The sequence below is a fragment of the Paroedura picta genome, chromosome 3, assembly GCF_049243985.1.
Source record: "Paroedura picta isolate Pp20150507F chromosome 3, Ppicta_v3.0, whole genome shotgun sequence".
NCBI classification, from domain to species: domain Eukaryota; kingdom Metazoa; phylum Chordata; class Lepidosauria; order Squamata; family Gekkonidae; genus Paroedura; species Paroedura picta.
Window position 1 is genome coordinate 110,149,210 of NC_135371.1, and position 22,929 is coordinate 110,172,138.

At 42.3% G+C, this 22,929-nt stretch overlaps 1 protein-coding gene across 19 annotated transcripts in view; it reads right to left on the minus strand.

Moving 5' to 3' along the window:
* The window catches only part of TENM2 (teneurin transmembrane protein 2), a 1,331,635-nt gene that overhangs the window by 511,849 nt on the left and 796,857 nt on the right, over positions 1-22,929 (minus strand). The gene's annotated exons all lie outside the window — the stretch shown is intronic.

Sequence of the window (22,929 nt, forward strand, 5' to 3'; positions counted from 1 at the left end):
CTCCCCCCTCCCACAGTAAGAAGCTTGCCGTGCCGCATGCTTGTGGCCTGGGAAGTTTCTTACTGCGGGGGGGCGGGGAGAGGGAGCCGCGGCCCGGTGCCAGGGGACCACCATTGGGGACCACCGGACTGTAGGACTCACCAATGTCTTATATATATAGGATTTCCAGGTACAACTCTAGCCCAGAAACGTCTGTTAGTCATTTTTCTTTCTCCCCATTTTTCTCTTCTTAAATTCAACTAAGGATGGTAAAAGGTAAAGGTAAAGGTATCCCCTGTGCAAGCACCGAGTCATGTCTGACCCTTGGGGTGACGCCCTCTAGCGTTTTCTTGGCAGACTCAATACGGGGTGGTTTGCCAGTGCCTTCCCCAGTCATTACCGTTTACCCCCCAGCAAGCTGGGTACTCATTTTACCGACCTCGGAAGGATGGAAGGCTGAGTCAACCTTGAGCCGGCTGCTGGGATTGAACTCCCAGCCTCATGGGCAAAGCTGTCAGATGGCTGCCTTACCACTCTGCGCCACAAGAGGCTCTACTAAGGATGGAGTTGTGTGTAATCTGCATATTTGCATACATTTTAAAGAAGTATTTTATTCAAAACAGGTATTCTCTCCACCATTCAGCAATATTGGGATATATTTTTTTCTTATTTTATCATTGGCAGCAAAATGGAGTTCTAAATGGAGATAATAGATATCTGAATAATTGTAGTTACAATATATTTGTGGACAGAGCTCTGAAGAATCTGAACACATGAAACTGCCTTGTCCCTGAGTAAAGATCAGTATTGTCTGTTCTGACTGGCAGTGGTTCTCCAGGGTCACAGGACTCTCTGCCTTTAACTGAAGATGCCAGGAACGCAAACTGAGACCATTTGTATGAAAAGCAGTTGCTCTGCCACTGATCCATGACACCCCGTACTGGAAGGCAAAGGGCGAAAGGCTGATGGAATCCAGTTGCATTAATGATTGTATTTCAATAAAGAAATGTGGGAATAGAATATAGGATTAGATTATGTTGTGAAGTAGCATATCTCACTATCTGGAAAGTTTATAGTAAACAATGAATGGTATTTGATGGCAGATGTTTGGATGGGCTCAGTATTGCACGTGTGAAGAAGACGACGAGTTGGTTTTTCTATGCCACTTTTCTCTACCAGGCGTCTCAAAGCGGCATTCCCTTTCCACTCCCCACAATAGACACTCTGTGAGGTAGGTGAGGCTGAGCGAGCCCTGAGATTACTGCTTGGTCATAACAGCTGTATCACTGCTGTGGTGAGCCCAAGGTCACCAAGCTCATGGGTAGTCAACCTGTGGTCCTCCAGATGTTCATGGACTACAATTCCCATGAGCCCCTGTCAGCAAATGGTCTGGAGGACCACAGGTTGATTACTCCTGACCTAGCTGGCTGCATGTGCAGGAGGAGTGAGGACTCACCAGATTAAAAGATGTTGCTCTTAACCACTACACCAAGTTTGCTCCACCGAGCTGGCATGCACATGCACACATGCAAACAAGTGCACACATGTACACACACACACAATGGCTTCCTGAAGAAAGGACATACTCAAATTTAAATTAAGGTTTGCAATTTATAAAATAATTATTATTTGGTAGTGTGTGTGAAGGGAGGATCTGGGTGATTTGTATATCTCCATCTCTTGCAATCCCCCTTCAAGGATCGCTGCCTTGTTGTGGCAAGGGGGCTTGCGTAGTTCAGTGAAGCTATGAGCTATGCCGTGCAGGGCCACCCAAGACGGACAGGTCATAGCTGAGAGCTCTGACAAAAGGTGATCCACTGGAGAAGGCAATGGCAAACCACTCCAGTATCTTTGCCATGAAAACTCTATGGACAGTTCCAATAGGCATAACGATATGACGCTGGAAGATGAGCCCCTCAGGTCGGAAGGTGTCCAATATGCTACTGGGGATGAGCAGACGGCTAGTACGAGTAGCGCCAGAATGAATGAAGCGGCTGGGCCAAAGCCGAAAGGACGCTCAGTTGTGGAAGTAACTGGTGGCGAAAAGACAGTCCGATGCTGTAAAGATTTTTATTCCATAGGAACCTGGAACGTCAGATCCATGAATCAAGGCAAGCTGGACGTGGTTAAACAAGAAATGAGAAGACTGAACATCGACATTTTAGGAATCAGTGAACTAAAATGGACAGGAATGGGTGAATTTAATTCAGATGACCATCAGGTATACTACTGTGGACAAGAATCTCGCAGAAGAAATGGAGTAGCATTCATAATCAATAAGAGAGTAGGAAAAGCAGTCTTGGGATACAATCCCCAAAATGACAGAATGATCTCAGTTCGAATCCAAGGCAAACCATTCAACATCACAGTGATCCAGGTCTACGCCCCAACCACTGCTGCTGAAGAGGATGAAGTTGATCAGTTCTATGAAGCCCTACAACACCTTCTAGAAGCAACGCCCAAAAATGATGTGCTTATCATCATGGGGGATTGGAATGCTAAAGTAGGAAGCCAAAAGATAACCGGGATAACAGGCAAGTTTGGCCTTGGAGTACAAAATGAAGCAGGGCACAGGCTGGTAGAATTTTGTCAAGAGAATACAATGGTCATAGCAAACACTCTTTTCCAGCAACCCAAGAGACGACTCTACACATGGACATCACCAGACGGTCAACACAGAAATCAGATTGACTATGTGCTCTGCAGCCAAAGATGGAAAAGTTCTATCCAGTCAATAAAAACAAGACCAGGAGCTGATTGTGGGTCAGATCATGAGCTTCTTGTTGCAAAATTTAGGCTTAAATTGAAGAAAGTAGGGAAAAGCACTAGGCCACTCAGGTATGAACTAAATCATATCCCTGACGAATACACAGTGGAGGTGACAAATAGATTTAAGGAATTAGATCTGATAGACAGAGTGCCTGAAGAACTATGGACGGAGGTTCGCAACATTGTACAAGAGGTAGCAACTAAAACCATCCCAAAGAAAAAGAAATGCAAGAAATCAAAATGGCTGTCTGAGGAAGCTTTACAAATAGCGAAGGAGAGAAGGGAAGTGAAAGGCAAGGGAGAAAGAGAAAGATACACCCAATTGAATGCAGAATTCAAGAGAAAAGCTAGAAGAGATAAGAATGCCTTCTTAAATGAACAGTGCGAACAAATAGAAGAAAACAATAGAATGGGGAGGACCAGAGATCTTTTCAAGAAAATTGGAGATATGAAGAGAACGTTTCATGCAAAGATGGGTATGATAAGGGACCAAAATGGTAGGGACCTCACAGAAGCAGAAGAGATCAAACAAAGGTGGCAAAATTATACAGAAGAACTATACAAGAGCGAGCTTAACATCCCTGATGACCACAATGGGGTAGTTACTGACCTGGAGCCAGACATCCTGGAATGTGAAGTCAAATGGGCCTTAGGAAGTCTGAGCAACAATAAAGCTAGTGGTAGTGACAGCATTCCAGTTGAACTATTCAAAATCTTAAAGGACGATGCAGTAAAAGTGCTACACTCAATATGCCAGCAAATTTGGAAAACTCAACAATGGCCACAGGATTGGAAAAGGTCAGTTTACATTCCAATCCCAAAGAAGGGCAATGCCAAAGAATGTTCAAACTACCGCACCATCGCACTAATTTCTCATGCTAGCAAAGTTATGCTCAAAATCCTACAAGCTAGGCTCCAGCAATATGTGGACCGAGAACTTCCAGAAGTACAGGCAGGATTTCGAAGAGGCAGAGGAACTAGAGATCAAATTGCCAACATACGCTGGATCATGGAGAAAGCTAGGGAGTACCAGAAGAACGTCTACTTCTGCTTCATTGACTATGCTAAAGCCTTTGATTGTGTGGAGCACAACAAATTGTGGCAAGTTCTTAAAGAGATGGGAATACCAGAGCATCTTATTTGTCTCTTGAGAAATTTATATGCAGGTCAAGAAGCAACAGTGAGAACTGAACATGGAATCACTGACTGGTTCAAAATTGAGAAAGGAGTTCGGCAAGGCTGTATACTGTCGCCTTGCCTATTTAACTTGTATGCAGAGCACATCATGAGAAATGCGGGATTAGAGGAGTCACAAATTGGGATCAAGATTGCAGGGAGAAATATCAACAACCTCAGATATGCAGATGATACCACTCTAATGGCAGAAAGTGAAGAGGAACTAAAGAGCCTGTTGATGCGGGTGAAGGAGGAGAGTGCCAAAGTTGGCTTGAAACTCAACATCAAGAAAACAAAGATCATGGCATCCGGCCCTTTCAATTCCTGGCAAATAGAAGGGGAAGAAATGGAGATAGTGACAGATTTTATTTTCCTGGGCTCCAAGATCACTGCAGATGGGGACTGCAGCAAAGAAATTAAAAGACGCTTGCTCCTGGGGAGGAAAGCTATGGTAAATCTAGACAGCATCCTAAAAAGCAGAGACATCACCCTGCCAACAAAAGTGCGTTTAGTCAAGGCTATGGTCTTCCCAGTTGCAATGTATGGCTGCGAGAGTTGGACCATAAGGAAGGCCGAGCGTCAAAGAATTGAGGCTTTTGAACTCTGGTGCTGGAGAAGACTCTTGCGAGTCCCTTGGACTGCAAGGCGAACAAACCAGTCAGTCCTAGAGGAGATCAGCCCTGACTGCTCCTTAGAAGGCCAGATCCTGAAGATGAAACTCAAATATTTTGGCCACCTCATGAGAAGGAAGGACTCCCTGGAGAAGAGCCTAATGCTGGGAGAGATTGAGGGCAAAAGAAGAAGGGGACGACAGAGAATGAGGTGGATGGATGGAGTCACTGAAGCAGTAGGTGCAAACTTAAATGGACTCCGGGGAATGGTAGAGGACAGGAAGGCCTGGAGGATCATTGTCCATGGGGTCGCGATGGGTCGGACACGACTTCGCACATAACAACAAATCTCTTGCAATATTAATCCAGATAAAATGTATATTGATTTTACTGGAACTTTTTTCTAAGAAAATATCCAAAACTGATATTTAACTTCTTTAAAACTAGAGAGACCTATTTGCTAACTCAAAAGACAATTATAAACTGCAATTAAAATTTTAGATTATATTAATAGGCCAAAGGGAAAAAAACGGTTTGTAGGAATAGGTGGCAATTAGTAGACATAATGTGTTTCAATTATGCTTGAGGGTATTTTTAGCCCTTTATAATTTATTATCATTACAGGAAAACCCAATAATGAGTTATTAATAAATGTATGTACAAACACAGAGCTGTCTTCTAGGGACCTAATTCATTTAGATATAAAGTGCTCTCTCTCCCTCCCTCCTTCCCTCCCTCCTTCCCAAACTTGGTCAATGGCTTTATTTTAATAAATTGCAGGTGTGAATATGAGAAGGTTAGCTCATTGTCTCTTTGATGTAAATTTACCTCCTAGGTTTCTGAAAACATTTACTCCTTTGCTTATGCAGCTTTCATTTCCCATAGGATTCCAGTCAGCATTCATGCGTGGCCTTACAATTCTATTCTTAGACAATATAGTTTACTGTATAAATTGCATTGTACATGTCATGTGAGCCAGGGGACTCACTTTGACCAACTTAAATATTACCACTTTTGATATTTTTAAGCAGAACAAAACTGACTTGAGGAAAGCAACCCCCCCCCCCCCCAAGATAAAACATGTACAACGTGTAGCAGGTTCTTATTTACTGTTTCAAAACTATTTATTTGCTCTAATCTTATAAGATGTGGAAGACATACATGAGTGCAGAACAAATCAGGGGGGGATTAATTCTGCAAAGGACTGGCATGAGGAATGGAGAGTGGACAGGTGGGAATTATTGTAGATTGTTAATGACTCTTTCACATACTACAAGTTTAGCAGGTACACTTATTCCATTTAAACTGTAAATGTAATGAGAGATACTAGGCCTGGATTTCCATTCAGTAGATGTACTGTAAGAGGATAATTGTGCATGTACACACTGCATATAATCTATGTTCCTGCTATTTTGTCCTACATGGAACCTTCTATGCCAGCACAGACTAGTTTACTGCAGACAATATTTCAAATATATATTCAACCTGTACAACATCTGCACATTTGGGGCAAGTTTTAGTATTATTTGTTGGATAAGTTTAAAAAATCTAATGGGTGACCTTGACTCACTGATTGAAATTTGTATGAACAGAATAAGTTGTACAATTTGAAGAGGTTATACTACAGCAAGGAAATGTAATTTCACAGTCTTTGTGGGTGATATAAAGAGAAACAATTCTATTGACCAAATATATATGGTCTGCACACTGAGATTATCAGGGTTAAATATGAGCATGTAGTGATGTTCCAGCAAGACTGTTTTGCCTTTCAGTTTCAATACTCAGCCCATATTTCCCATAAAATTGTCAAATGTTGATTGGTACCACACTAAGGATACCTGATGGGCTTCTGATGAAGCAACCACTTGACTGCTTCAGGGTTTACTGTGCTTCGTTTGAAACTACTCAATTAAATTCACATGCTCTCCATTCCAGCTTGGTTGCATGCACTGATACAAGGAATGGTAACTGCATAGTAAAGCTGCCTGGGACTGAAGGCTCTGACAAAGGATAAAAACAACAGTAATCACCAATAGAATTCCACATTAACTCTTGCTTATAGTAATCTCTGGAGTAAAATCTAACTATGTTTCTTGAAGTTTAAATTGTCTGCTTACTTGACTCTAGAGTTGGGAAATTCCTGGAGATTTGGATGTGAAGCCTGGACAGGGCAAAGAATTAACTGGGGTATAATACCATAGCATCCACCCTCGAACACATCCATTTTCTCCTGGGGAATTGATCTCTATCTTCTGGAGATGAGTTGTAATTCCAGGGGGATCACCAGGTCTGATCTACAGGCTGGGATCCCTGTTTGACTTCAGATTTCAATTTGGGGTGACTTTTGTTGTTTCTATGGGATTGCTATATGTTTCTGCCAACCTGATTGAAAAGTTATACCTTGAAGGAAAGAGCTGAAAGAAGTTCCTTCTCTTTCCCTCAACCTTTTTATCACTGGGGACCGGTTAACGCTTGACAATTTTACTGAGGCCCGGGGGGGGGGGGGGTAGTCTACTCCTCTCCTCTCAACCAATGCCGTAACGCTCTCTGACTCTGGTTGCCATGGTAACGTTTAAACATCCCTTCAAAATAAGATACAGATATGCCACAAAAACAACAGTTATATCCTGAAGTTCAGGATCTTACCCCATGAACCAGTTACATAGGAAACAACAACAACAAAAACTGCAGGGACACCACAGTACTGAACACCTAACATGTTCCTTTTCACATCAATGACTTCTTTCATGTGGAATTGAGCTCACTCATTCATGCCTATGGAATCCTGTCACTGAATGTGACAAAACGCTGGAATAAAGTTAGGAAGTTTTGGGGTTGGCTTTGAAAAACATACACATTCACTGTCTGTCCCCCCCTCCCCCAAGCTGGCTCTGTGACTTTAACAAGGGCATGACATGCAGAAATTCAACAAGTGACACTTGAACTTTAGCCACTCAAGGGGAGCAACCAGCATGGGTTGAATTCCTGTCAGTCAAGGCTAAGTCAGGAAAGAACCCTCCTGGAGTGGTTCAGAATTCGCAAGTGTTCTGAGTCAGGTTAGTTTGTCTTGTATGATGGCCATGCCCTGTGCCGGCGCAAAGTGGAGAGTTGGTTCCCCTCACCTTGTCCTTTCTAGATCCCTGGCAGCTCTCACTGCACATGAGGCAACCACGTTTTCTTCCATGCCCAAGATCTCCAATCCCTCTCCCCCCAGCAGGACAGTCAAGCCCCCAGGGCCGCTCCTCCCAGCCGCGCAGCACAGGACAGACTTGTGGCAAGCAGCAGCCCTTGGCAGTACCGGCCCCACCCACCCTGAGCAGCCAGCAGCTCTCTGGGAGAGGGGAGGGGGGACTAGGCTTCCCTGCTGGGGATCTGGGGTGGGCGCGAAGAATGCAGCCCCGGAGCAAAGCACATCTCCAGCTTCGGAGAGGAGGAGGCAGCTGCCTCCAGTGCCACACTCACCTCGCCCCCACCCCTCCAGCAGCACCAGCAGCCACTTCTGCACCCACCTCCTCTCTCCAGAGAAGAGTTGGGCACTGGCAAGAGCAGCTCGCAAGCGGCGAAGAACGCAGCCCCAGAGCAAAATGCGTCTCCCGCTTTGGACAGGGGGAGGCGGCTGCCTCCATCGCCACGCTCACCTCACCCCCGCCTCTCCAGCAGCAGCACCAGTCACGTCTGAGCCCACCTCCTCTCTCCAGAGAAGAGTTGCGCGCTGGCAAGAGTGGCTCGCAAGTGGCGGGGAAAGGAGCAGGCGGCCGGCACTAAGTGATTGACGGCCCGGTCCTGGTCCACGACCCGGTGGTTGATGACCACTGCCTTAATGTACAAACAATAGCAGTATCTGCTGTCACTTACTGTTCTGCTAAGTCTTGTGCGAGACAGCCATTCATCATCTAGCTACTGAAACTGTTCAGGCTCTTTATTGCTTTGACCTCATTAAAAGAGTGTGAGCCATGCACTGATGTAAATCTGTGTCAGTAAATACTTTCCTCTTTAATTTTTTAATAGTTTGCAGATGAAGGGAAAGGTTAAAGTCAATTAAAAGAGTTACAAATACCATTATTATTGCCTGGCAAACCGTTAGTTATTGGATTTGGCGGTGTCACTTCAAAAAGTCATTATTTTTCTTTCTGAATGGATTCATAATTATACTGTTTATTGACTTGCCTCTTCATTTCTTCAGAGGAGGGGAAATTAGATATCTTACTTATCTTCAGCTTTGTAATTTCGTGTAACTCAAGGAAGTCTTTCTCATAATAGAAACATATGCAGCTAAGCAAGGAAATTAATGTTAAAAATCTAGATGCAGAGTTTTTTTAAGGAAAGAAGTGCCAATACAACAGAGGTCTCTGATGGACTGTCAAGGGTTAATGATTGAGTGACAGATTTTTCAAAAGGAATTCTGTAGAGTGAGTTCATTAAGAAATAACTGCTGGGAACTGACTAAGAGACAGTTAAGCATTGGGAAGTAGGCAAAAGGAGTGAGAGGATCAGAGAGAAGAAAAAGAAGAAAAGCTGAAGGTTTTGTACTCTGTTTTTTACTACCCGGAGGAGTCTCAAAGTGGCTTCTAATCACTTCCTCTCCCAATAACATACACTCTGAGAGATAGGTGGGGCTTTGAGAGCTCAGAAAGAACTGTGACTGCCCCAAAGTCTCTTAGCTGGCTACCTTCAGGAGTTTACTAAAGAATGCTTTAGACTCTGGATCTGAATCAGGTTGACAGAGCCACACTATGCTGAATTATAATCATCCAGTAGCACCTTATTGACCAACTATTAACAATGTTATTAGTATGAGCTTTCCAGAGTCGGTTATCTTCATCAGAACTCTATCAGCATGCCAAGAATTATTATTGTATGACGTCTGTTCATTTCAGAGAACAATGAATGGATAGTGCAATTAATACATTAAAGATGTATAGCAGCACTATTGTGTGTATTGTACCCATAGTTGAGGGTGCTAATAACATGGTTCATTGTTCTACCCTTAGCACTGGTTATAATGGAATAAGATTTTCTTCTTTCAAACATTGCCCCCATTTGTATGCAGACCCTCACAGACTTCAACTAAAATCTCTTTTTAAACTTTCCTTTGAAACTAAAATACCAAACATTTTGAAGCCAGACTCATTTTACAGCCTTTGGGCTTTGTTTTTTTAATGACCATGTTTCATAATTATTGCAACCATAAAACCTAATCTAAATTCTTCGCTGTTTCTCATAATTTTACTAAAGATATGCCAGAAGTATTTTATAGTATACAGATAAATACGAAGGTATCCCTGGTTGCCATCATCACAACAAGAAGTAAACCTTCAGGCTAGGGATTGACAATCTTTTCTTTACTGGCAGCTATTAAGTAATGGAAAAAAATCCCAAGGTACTCCCGCTCCTAACATTTTATCAAGTTTTGTTCTGTCCTAGAAACATAACGTAGTCTAGGAAGAACATTACAGATAAAGCTATCAGTTCAGTGCTGAAGCAGATCCTATGAAATAAAACCATTAAAAATCTAGAGCAGATCTTTTCACAGTCTCCTGAGTTTTAAAGGGGATGGATGAGCTACTCTGTGGCAGGTGGAGAGGTACTGTTACCAAAAGAAGAGAAATAAGTCTGAGGGATTTAACTTAAGGAGACTTAGCAAGAGGGGTTACTCAGGACCTCCGCCAATGTTTATGGGGATACAGAAACTCGGAATAACCAGTCAGATGTTAAACATGAAACAGGTTATTAAAGGGGTACAGCAAAGAAGAAGAAGGGAAGGAGAAGGAGAAGGGAAATTCCCGCAATACCCTAGAGCAGGGGTTGTCAACCTGTGGTCCTCAAGATGTTCATGGACTACAATTCCCATGAGCCCCTGCCAGTGTTTCATTGGAAAACTCATAGAATCATAGAATAATAGAGTTGGAAGGGCCCTCCTGGGTCATCTAGTCCAACCCCCTGCACTATGCAGTACACTCACATCCCAATCTCTCATCTACTGTAACCTGCCACCCCCTTAAGCCTTCACAGAATCAGCCTCTCCATCAGATGGCTATCTAGCCCAGGGGTAGTCAAACTGCGGCCCTCCAGATGTCCATGGACTACAATTCCCAGGAGCCCCTGCCACGCTGGCAGGGGCTCCTGGGAATTGTAGTCCATGGACATCTGGAGGGCCGCAGTTTGACTACCCCTGATCTAGCCTCTGTTTAAAAATTTCCAAAGATGGAGAACCTACCAGCTCCTGAGGAAACCTGTTCCACTGAGAAACAGCTCTAACTGTCGGGAACTTCTTCCGGATGTTTAGATGGAATTTCTTTTGAATTAATTTCATCCCATTCATTCTGGTCTGTCCCTCTGGGGCAAGAGAGAACAACTCTGCTCCATCTTCCATATGGCACCCTTTTAAATACTTGAAGATGTTTATCAGATCCCCTCACAGTCATCTCCTCTCTAGGCTAAACAGACAAGCTCCCCCAACCTTTCTTCATATGTCTTGGTCTCTAAACCCCTCACCATCTTTGTTGCCCTCCTCTGGACACACTCCAGTTTGTCAACATCCCTCTTCAACTGGGGTGCCCAAAACTGAACACAGTACTCCAAGTGAAGCAGAACCAGAGCAGAGTAAAGCGGTACCATCACCTCCCGTGATCTAGACACGATACTCCGTTTAATACAGCCCAAAATCCCATTTGCCTTTTTAGCCACTGAGTCACACTGCTGATTCATGTTCAATGTATGGTCTACGAAGACTCCTAGATCCTTTTCGCACATGCTACTGCCAAGACAAGTCTCCCCCATCTTATATTGGTATATTTGGTTTTTCCTACATAAATGCAGAACTTTACATTTGTCCCTACTGAACTTCATTTTATTCAGTTTAGCCCATTTCTCGAGCCTATCAAGATCATCCTGTATTCTGTTGCTGTCTTCAGTTGTGTTTGCTACCCCTTCCAGTTTAATATCATCTGCAAATTTAATAAGTATCCCCTCTAATCCCTCATCCAAATTTAATAAGTATCCCTTCTAATCCCTCATCCAAATCATTTATAAATATGTTGAACAACACAGGCCTCATGAAAGATCCTTGGGGTACTCCACGTCACTTATTTTCAAGAAGATGCTGAACAATTAACAAGTACCCTCTGGGTACGATTTGTCAAATTGCCAATACACTTCCTATGTGATACGGGGGAAATGATCCAATAGTATATGGTTTTGAGGCTTAAGGAGGGAAGAAATATGAGTTTATGGGGAAAAAGAGGGATTTCATTTCCCTCATAATTATAGTGTAACTGGTAAGTAATTTGATACATATTCATCAAAGATAAAATTGGAAGCCTCTTTTTAATGCATTTTTTCTCTTTTCCTCTTTCTTTTTTCCTCTTTTTATTTTATATTTTTATAGTTTTAAAAACTTCAATTTTTAAAAAACCAAGCTAACCTACCTTCATCTTATTTATTTATTATTTTATTTCTATACCACCCTCCCCGAAGGCTCAGGGCGGTTTACATAAAACAACGAAATAGTACAGGTAACATTATTCACGGTGGTAACAACAATAACATTTACATAATAATAACAACAACATTAAAGGAAGGTGAAACTGCCAGAGCCTTAGCTCAACTCGTACTGAGACCCAGGGGATGGGTGGATTTGTTTGTTTCTCCTGTGCCTTCAGATTTCCATCATTCCCTATCCCTGATAGCCTTTCCCCAGGAACCATCTAGCTCAGTGGCAGGCTCAAGTTGGCATCGATGGCCAGCACCGCCACCCCCACTGCCCCCGCCACCACCACTGCAGTTGGGGTTGTGGCGGGGCAAAGGTTGAGAACCGCTGATCTAGCTAGTCTGCATGCTGACTGCTGAGCAAGGCCAAGTTGCATGGTGGTGGCTACCATCAGACCAGGCTGAGCTGTGTTGGTTCTAAATTTTTGGTTATTGAAGGAACACCTGTTCTTGGTGAGTCCTCATCCATCAGAGGACATCACAATGGGGTCGGGGGATGAAATCTTTTCTAGAGCTTGTCCAGCCCACTCTTATTCTCCCCTAACAGTTTTCCTTTACTGAAACCAAAGATTGGAAGGCTTGAGATGTTGTTGCAGTTGCATAGCAACCCTGGATATACTTTTCTTTAAGGCAGAAACATTGTTTCTGTTACTTTGGGGGGGTTGAATTTCGCTATATATTTAGTTTAAGATTCCAAATTTTTCTACTACCCTGGGACTTCTTTCCTTCCTTTTGTAGAGAAATCCCCCTTGTTTTTTGTAGCTCTATCCATCATGTCCTCTATGGTGCCGTTTGGACATAAATCTATTGATATATGTTTCACGCATAAAATATTTCTTTAACAGACTTTTAATAAAGATCCCCAATTTTATTCATGCTCAAGTCATTACATTTTGTTTTTTCCTCATCTGAATCTGTGCAATAATAAATATAATTACAACCATCTTTAATAACTTTGGTACCTTGAGCTGCAGGTGCTAGTAATGCTGTATCTATTATCATATTTTAAGCCCTCTGAAAAGATTGCATTAATTCCTATGATAATTTAGAGCCCATAATACATTCTAAATTCTGAATAGATGTTAATCACTGTAGAATACTTGATTTTCTTGTATATTAATGAAGGCATGCAGTAACTAGTACCCGCTAACTTTTAAAATTCAATATTGCCAGTGAAACAGTTGATTAAAATGTTGCCAGCATAACAATTCCCTAGGAGAATAGCTGAAAAACTAAAATGAAAACTAATCACAAACTGCTTGTCCTGTTCATTTTTTTTCTAGAGAGATTATTAAGACAATTACAAATGTTTATATTATCTATAACATTCTCTGTCTTGGAAATTAATACAAGTAATTGGTGCCTAGTTCAGTTTTATAACTTCAATCCAGCTAAGATGGGGGAGTGCAAGAAATGTGTCCTACATTATTAATGCAATTGTATACTTTAATGTTAAAGAGTACATCGTTCATGAAACAACATAGCACTTACTATAAAGTAACAATTAACTCAAAGTAACCAACCTGATTTTGCCTAGGCCTCATTAGCACTCTATCACCAGAATTCTGCATGTACTGCAACTATTTGCGAGGGCATGTTTGGGCCAGCACAAATACATATCAACACTTGGGAATGAGGCTGCTTTTGCAACCCTTAGGTGTTTCCCTGGGTGGCATGAGGTTCTCTCTTATCCTTCCTCCTCATCTCCTCTGGAACATTTCCTGGCTTTCTAAAAATCCTTTGCATGATTCTTGAAATATAAAAAGCCCAGAGGACTGCTGTTCCTACCCTGGAACCAGGAGTGACTATCCACTTCAAGCAAGTTACTATGTATTCATTAGTATTCATTAGTAGATTAGTATTCATTCGTAGTAAACTGATATGTAGTAGTCCAGGTTCAGAGCATATCATTTTGTAGAGCTCAGAGCAATGAGGAAAAAGGCTATCTTTTAAAATTCATTTCCATAATCAAAAGAAAAATCTTGACTACCGCATATACTTAAGTTTGTTTTTTTCTAATCCAAAATGCATCTCAGTGACTAGTTTATGAATAACAAGAGTATGTTGTCCAGACAGTGCCAGACAGCATCCTACAAGTCATCTTTCTGTTGCAAGCCCCAACCGAAATACCTCACCTTTCTTTTCATCTGATGCTGGTTGCCTTTGAAAGCTTAGTTTTATCAGTAGGGTAAAGGAGGTGGTGAATAGTCACTACTGCCCTCCAAACCACAGAGTCGGGAGGCAAGAAAAGTGTTCTAAATCCTGTTTGGAGCACCTCAGATTGAAAGGTCACTGAAAGCCACTCTAGTACTCATTAAGTGCCAATGCAATCACACTTAGTGGTTTATAACAATCAAAATGGTCTGCTGCCATGGACAATAATATGCATCTGGAGTGTATTTGAGTTAATGCGCCACTATGATTGCTTTGCCCATAATTTGAAAGGTGAAATGCAAACGAAACAATGAAAATTCCACCCACTTCAGCAGTGTGTGCTGAATGACTCTGTTAGTCATTAGAATATGAGGCACTTTCAGGAGAAAAAATACTACCTAGCCTCTTATCCTTGTTTCTCTGAGTTCCACATAAACTTTGCTGGCAGCATAATGGACACTGAAGAATATGTCCAATGCACAAAGATGGAGAGTATGCTGTGCAGAGCATAAACTAGTGCATTACTGCAAAGTTGCTCACATTCTCTGTAAATGTATGGATTCTTACACATATACCAGTACCAGCTTATGAGTCATGCAGAGAAGTTGCTGTTTGGGGGGAAAATATAAGGGACCTCAAAGATATACATCATGGTATGTCTCCTTTTAGAAAACAGAAAAGTTAAATGAACACATGTTGGGAGGGAGTCTGATCCCAGCTGCCATCACAAACCACTGGCCCAAAGCCAATAAAAGCAGGGAGGGTGGAGGGAACTGCATTCAGTTCTATTAATTCAAACTCCCAGATGTTGTTATCTGAAAAGGGTTTGTTAGCTTTTGGTGTCTGAAAGGGAGTTCAGTTAAAAGTGATACCATTGTAATGTAACACAAGGAACTTGTTTTCAAGAAATGCTTGTTTCTCTTGTGATTATTTTGCAGGTGACATTCTATACTCTGTCAACAGGCAATGTTATTGGTGAAAATGACATATTCACTAGCTTTGCATCCAAAAACTTACCTTGAGGGCTCCATAAGTGAGTAAATCTCCTGTAGTACAACATGGATATTTTCAAGTCACATGCAATAAAAACGCCAACATTTAAATTCTTTCCCCTCCACTTCTGCCACAGTGGATGAGGTTCAAGGAGTTTAAGATGGATAATAAAGACACACCTCCACTGGAACTGTTCTATGAAGTTCTGCTCTGCAGCAATCCAGGGGATACTGAACACAAACGATGAAATACTATCACGAAAGAAAAGTAGTAAAAGACAACGCAGAGTATGCAGTTTCCCTAAATCAAGTCTCACCACTGAGAAAGCACAAGTCAGCATGAGGATGACCAGGTTGAGTGAAGATCAAATTTAAGATCTCCACATTCCTCCCCTAGTAATTCTTTTAGAACTATGCATTCGTATTTCCTACTGGGCAGACATCAAGGCCGGTTCCTTGATACCTCTGCACACTTGATATACTCATGAGAACTCTGCAGGACTTTGGACTGCAGCCAAGAACCAAAACTGTGTGAAGTGTTTTCCTGCTATTTGGCTGTATTCCAAAATTCTACAGGGTTCCAATGAGTGCACAGAACTACACACAGGTAAAGGATGCCTTATTCTCTTTAATAACAGGTAATATCCCACATATTCACAGTGGGGATCATACAATGAAACATTTCCTAATGCTCTTTCAAGAGTCTGGGTAATCCCTGTTTACACGAGGCACCCCATGCATACTGGCAGCTCACATAGGTATAGCAGAGTTCTTCATGGTAGATCATTTCTGGGGTGTGCTTATACTATCTTCAGACAAAAACTTGAAATGGATAAAATGGAAGAGGAGAATGATGAACACCATTTTTGGTACCCATTGGGGGAGAAAAGTAGAGTATAAATTAACAAACAAACTGGTAATTATCATCCTTTTCTAACTCTTTCCCAATGTTAGTGTATCATATAGAGATTTATTGGGAAGGTTCTGGGATGAAAGCACTTATCAGGCTTCACCCACACTTTCTGTACCTGGTAAAATCCTGCTGAGGTGACTCTACCAGAACACATTTTCCTCAGGAAAATACTTTCCATACATGTAAAATCTGGGTTTTACACTTAGTATAATTCTGTAACTTGGATCTACTGGATCCATAGCTTAACTTCTCACAGAATTCTATCAGTACAAGTGCAATTTCTTCTTCTCGTCCCTCTTGCTTTAGACCCCTCAAATGGTACTCCAGAGTAACAGCCCCCAGAATAGCACCCGAGATTGGGCGAGGGGGCCGTTGCTGCCGCGGTGGCAATAGAGCCCCGAAGAAGGAAGCTGGGGATATTGGGACTACGAGTCCCAGCATCCCCGGCGGCAGCCATATGGGCTGGGCAGGAGGCAGAGCGGTGCTCCAATAGAGGGAGCCGAGGTTTCCCGCTCTGCCTCTTTTCCCCGCGGCGCCGAAGCGAACGCATCGGCCCCGGGGAGCTCCTGCCGACTCGCGCTTGCGGCCTGCGGCAAAGAGCGACGTCGGGGTCCGAAGGCCTTTGTTTTTAAAATACAAAAAAAGAAAAAGAAGGAGAATTCGGCGGTTGCGGCGCGGTGCTTTGGCGGCGCTGCGAATCGGGAGCATTAAAAAAAAAAAAAAAAACGATTCCCTTAGACTGACGGGGGTGAGGTGGTGCTCCCGAACAGGCTTGGCCTTCAGAGTTGGAGAGAGGCAGGATGGGGCCAAAAAGGAGGGAGCCAAAAGGCCAAAGGCACGGGACTGTGCCAGGCCGAAGCGGCTATTTGAGGCCTGTTGACACGGGCACGGAGCTTGCGGGGGCGGGGCCGGTTGAGGGCCCGGCTACTCAGCCAGCTACGGAGCCTCGTTATGGCACCAGAGCAGCCAGGAGACGAGCTGCTCGGGGTGGAGGAGGGCCAAATTTGGGCGGGCCTCCCCGACAGGAGCAATTGGCACAAGACCTGGAGTCAGAAGAAATGAGGGCAGGGGCTGCCAATGTAGGCTCATCTTTAATTGGTCCCTCAGGCATGGGGGTAATGGGGGTCGCTCAGGAGTCTGGGCCCACAGCTGGCATGGCAACAGCAACTGAGGTTTATGGGGCGAATCAAAGCGGGGGGCAGTTTGATCTGTCAGCTGATTCTGCCCTGGCTGGGATGCAAGCTTTTCAGGACTGGCAGTCTAGGGGGCCCCTGCAGCAGAATCAAACAACAGGAGCTGTGCAAGGGAGTGGTCATTCCTGGTCCCTGGGCACTTCACAATTGCAGCAGGGAGGTGTTGGCCATCATGGGGTGGCTCAAGGTCCACCTGGTGTTCGGCAGTGGCACCCCCCCTTTCAGCCACAGAGAGTGGCTGGTTCAGTATGGCAGGGTAATGTTGGGATGCTACCTGGACAGGTTGGGGGCGTCACGGGCCAGTGGCAGGATACAGTGTGTCCGGTGGCTGGGTTCTCTCAAACAGGAGGTGGGCATCTTTGGCAACCAGCAGGGGGCGTTACCACTGATTGGTATGGAGGATCTGGACACTGGTCAGGAGCTAGGGAAAATTGGCAGGCTCTTGGGAACCAAAGGTTGGATAATTATAGACAATTTTGGCCAGCGTCTGGGGGAACATTTTACCAAGGGCTTGGCTATCAAGGGCATATGGGGGACATACAAGGTCACCACCCCTGGCCGCCAGAAAGCGTTCGGGGTTCCAGGGCTGTTTCAGCCACTGTGACTAGGGACGGACCCATTTCTGGCTTGCAGGCCGATCCATCGGCCTTGTGGGGTGCAGGTGATACTCCAGTTTCGCAGATAATTCCATCAGCAGTATCGAGGGTGGTTGGTGATCCTGGCACCCAGGCCATTTCATCAACATCTTTGGGAGGTGTTGTTAATACCAGTTCACAGGTTATGCTGCCGAGTGCCGGTATTCCGGGTAGTTCGCAGGCCATTCCAGCCACAGTCGTTGGTAGTGATGTGAATATTCAATGTGCTACGGCTAGTCAAGTTTCAACAGCAGGTTCAATGTCTCAGGGTGGCCAGTACAAGTGCAATTTCTTCTTCTCGTCCCTCTTGCTTTAGACCCCTCAAATGGTACTCCAGAGTAACAGCCCCCAGAACAGTATGAAGGGGAAGCTGAAAGTTCTCAGTGGAATGAGGAATCAGTAAAAATTGCCCTCCTATCTGTGAAAATTGGATCAAAGCAATTGTAAAATGATGCTTTTAAAAATCACACTGAATTATCCAGAGCACAAACTGAGGAGAAATTCTCTGATATGGACAGCAGATCTAATGAACAGCTGTTGATCATGCTTCAAGATGTGGTCTGAGCTCAGCTTATCTGAAGGAAAGCTGCCCATCCCATTAATTCCTCAGAAGGAAATTTCACACAAGCTACCATTTTACTGTTTTAAAAATATTTATAAGCTGTTTTGAAGATTTATGAGAAAAGGGAACTTTAGCATTAAAATGCAGTAACTAGACAAAGCAGTGAGTTTCACTATTGAGGTTTGTTTTGCAGAAATCTCAGGGATGGTTTACAGGCTCTAGAGGCCAAAGAGAGTCAGATGCCTCAGATTGTCTCCAGATTCACAGCTGTAAGAAAGCACTGTGCAGGACCCACACATTGCTTGCTTCAGTGCACTGCCCTGAGGACAGACAGAATGTGTCTGATTCAAGGCAGACTTCAGTAGAAGCTGCAGATGTCAGTATACTACTTAAAAAAAAACATCTATTAATTATTATAGGTAAACCATTTGGTCTGTACAGCTGACAATTCCTGTTTCTATGGATATAAACAATTTTCTTTGCTTTTAATACCATACTTTCAAGATTCACTCTGTGCTATAAATTGTTCACAGATCAAAATTATTCACAGATCAAAAATAACAATTCTCCTATATTTTCACAAACAATTTATGAAGATTCTATACAATTATTTGCCAGCATTACTCATTATCTCTTGAAGATGCATTTGCTATATTCCAAAAAGAACAAAAAGGACTGCCAAAAATGTCAAACAGTACACTGAGATGAAATTGAAATGATTATTATTTCATATGTATTTATCAACATTTCAAAAATAATAAAGGGCTACTATACTTTCCAGGCAAAAGGTAAAATACTGCCCATCAACTCAGCCATATGATCTCATACCTAAAATAAGACATTAGAGGCCCTGAATCTGACAGCAGTTGCAAGAGTTCAGTGATAGTTCACTTCTTTTACTAAAAGCATTTGGAATCATGTTTTGAGATTGCAGCCAAGCAGTATCCCAAACCTTTTCTCCAAGTTAGTGTTTGACACTTAATAAATGATACTTCCTATCTCCTCCCCTGAACAGCACCAAGCAAGTTTTGTAGGATAAATGTCTAACCCAGGTGCTGAAACTAAGGGCAAGTTCAAGGTTTAGAGCTTTCTTTCTTAAACTCCCCCTCGCACTCACACATCTTGGCTTAAGCCAGTGGTTCTCAAACTTCCTAATTCCTCGACCCTTTAAAACTGTTCCTCTTGTTGTGGTGACCCCCAACCATAAAATTATACAAGTGTTCTTTCACAGAACTGAAACTGAAACTGACCAATGGCATGATCCATTGTTCATGATTGTATATACATTTTGTTTTTTTTCCTGGAGTTTCTCAGTTCAGTTCTTCCTCTTGTTCCACCATGCTGATCTCACTCTTTTCCGCTGCTCCAGACAGACAAATGCTCTATCTCGATCTACCCCGCAAGGCTGTTGTGTGGATGGTGCCCCCCTGGCCAAGCTGCTTGCCCTGCCATGACCCCTGTGAAAGGGTCATTCGACCCCCAAAGGGGTCCCGACCCGCAGGTTGAGAACCACTGGCTTAAGCAAAGTATTTAGTACAACAGGAAAAATACAATTCTACACACAGGGTATGGTACTCTCTACCCCCAAACTCGTTTTCCTTCCCAAACCAAGGTCTCAGAAGTGCTGTTTCTAGGGTGAAGCTGATCCAGCTGCAGCCCCTCAGAAGCAGGCCTCCACTTGGAAAGAAAGTTCTCCAGGCCTCCTGGGGGAAGGAAATTTTTCAGGGCCTCCCTCCTCACCTGTCCAGAAGAAATCAGCTCAAGTTCAAAGGCAGATGGTCTGGGGGCTGACCTCATTAACCAGGGCCTTTTCAGCAATCCAGGCCTTAGAGACACAAATGACCAGGCCTCATGCTCCACCCCCTACCCAATTTTCTCTTTCTCCCAGTTCTCCTACACACACTTCAAATTAAGTTGTTTCACATGAGTAGTAGGGAAGTAACTGCATTTGTGCTGATGCTAAACCTTACTAGCTTTGCCTAAATGCCTACTAATAGTATGCCTAAAATTAGCTAGGCTAGTAGTGCATGACTAATGGGTTGTTTTTGCTGCAGTTGTTATCTGGTTGTTTTCCACTCCCCCCCCCCCTCGAAGAAAAAAACAGTTCTATTTTCACATCCTTTACAGTACATAGTGCAACTCATATTGTATAGCACTGACATAGTGTCATTAAGGTCATAAATCCTAATGTTCTTCTGTTTCATTAAATTAAACATGAAATGTTTAATGTTTTGTTAAATTAAACATGAAGCCATGACTTTGCCAGGGAAATGCAATGTCCTTCAGTCACCTCCCTGGATTCTGTATAGGTACCTCTTTTGTTCAGATCTTAAGCTCTATTCTATTATGTGCCACACCCTTTACTTCAGCAAAACTCTTGGCAGGATGTTAAGCAAAAAAACAAAAACAAAAAAACAAAACACACACTTCAGGCTACTATTTTCCCCAAGCTACAGGTCTTACCAAAAAAGCTTGATTGTTTTCATGTTCTTTCATTTTCCAAAAAAAAACAAATCAAAACAGTGAAGATCACACAGCATTTTGCAGTGGAAGGTGAATATTGAGAACAATAAAGAGTTGCAAGTATTTTAGCTAAATGAAATGGTCTCTTACGCAAAGCATGCAAAAGCCAAGATCACTGGATAATCAACTGTACAGAATCTAACTGGCTGGGCTTGCAAGGGCTTAACAGATACTCCATCAGTTAACTAATGCTGGCAAGAGGTACTTTGACTTTCATTATCTTTATAGGCAACATATTCTGTTGTTTTAATATGTGGCAACATTTTCAAGCTACATAGCTGATACAAAGGGACTGCATGTGCAATAAATATGCAGATTATGCTGATTAAAATATCTTGAAATATTATCCCTTCACCATTCCTGATAGACCTTGAAAAATACCTAGTATGCTCCTGGCTGCCCTTTGAAATCTGCACAGCATCCCCTGTCTTTCCAGAGACCCTGTATGTTTTACCTGTATGTTACCCACTGGCACTGAATATTAACTGGTAAAGGAAACAATGCATGAGCAATCAGAGACAGCAATCACTGCCTCTTATCCAATTGCTATCCAGAAAGTCTTTATAATTTCCCAATTTTTACAAAACCAAATATTCCATTTAAAGCAACTACAAAGTGTTGTTTGGAACTAAAATCCAGCCAGAATCTGTCCTGATGAACTTTATTAAGAATGATGAGGTATGAACAATGCAGAGCAAAGTATTTGAAAGCATTTTTTGTTTAACATGGTCAGTTTCCTTTAGGATTAGAGGTAGTTTATTGTAGCTTTTATAATAAGCTTCTTATTTGCAATATACAGATAGGAAACTACCAGTGAGAGAAAGGTTAATAATATTCTCAATAAAGTTCTGAGTCTGTTATTCTAGAAATTAATCATTCCTGACCAATAGCAGTATGATCCCCCAAGCGAAAAAATCTCACATCCTTTTTCCCCAGCCAAATACAAAGTGTCTCCAAATCATTTGGATCACCCCATCCACCCACCCCCAATACTAATCCTGGCCAAACCAGGTTATTGCTTCTTCCACCTCAGTGGCAGGCAATAATGATTATCAAAATACTTTAAATGTTTTATTATATATAATTTTTATCAAATGATTATAGGAAGTGGCAGTTAATAAATCCCATCATCATCACCATCATCAATGTTCAAAGCAATCTTACTTCAATACACATAAATTAGAATTCATCAGTAATTCCCAAAACACAATGGTCATTTTGAAAGACATACTATAATAACTTTTAACCTGCTACTAGTAATGTTTCCCTTATTCTTATCTATCCAATCTATCCAGCTATCCTTCATCTATTTATTAATTATTGATTTTTTTTTATCCTACAACTTTCTGAAGACTTGTGGCGGGTTACAGTACATAAAATCTCATTCAAAACAAAAACAAAAACAAAAATGGATGTTTATTACAAAGTTATTTCTAATTTTCTGTATTTCTTTATTGTTGGTAGTTTGTATATTCATACTAATATGACTATAGTTAAATAAAATTAAAAATTGTATATAAGAAAAATAAAAATGGATACAAGTCTCCAGGAATCCCCTGGAATTACAGATAGTCTCCAGAGATCATTCTGCTGAAGAAAATGGTTGCTAAGGAATGTAGCATCTATAGCATTGTGCCCCATTGAGATCCCTATTCTCCCCAGGCTCCAATCCCCCAACTCTCTAGGAGTTACCCAACCTTATACTGAAATCCTAGCTGTATCTGTAATTTCAGGATACTTTTTGTATTCAACATGAATACACTTTTTTAAAAAGTGAATGGATTTCCTTGAACAATGGGACAGCAAATTCCATAACAATACCACTGCTCTTTTTAAAACTAGGGATGTCTCAAGTACATAAATAGATTAGTGTTGTCAAGCCCCAGTGCTCCATTTTTAATACATATCCTATAGAAAATCAGAATGATCCCATT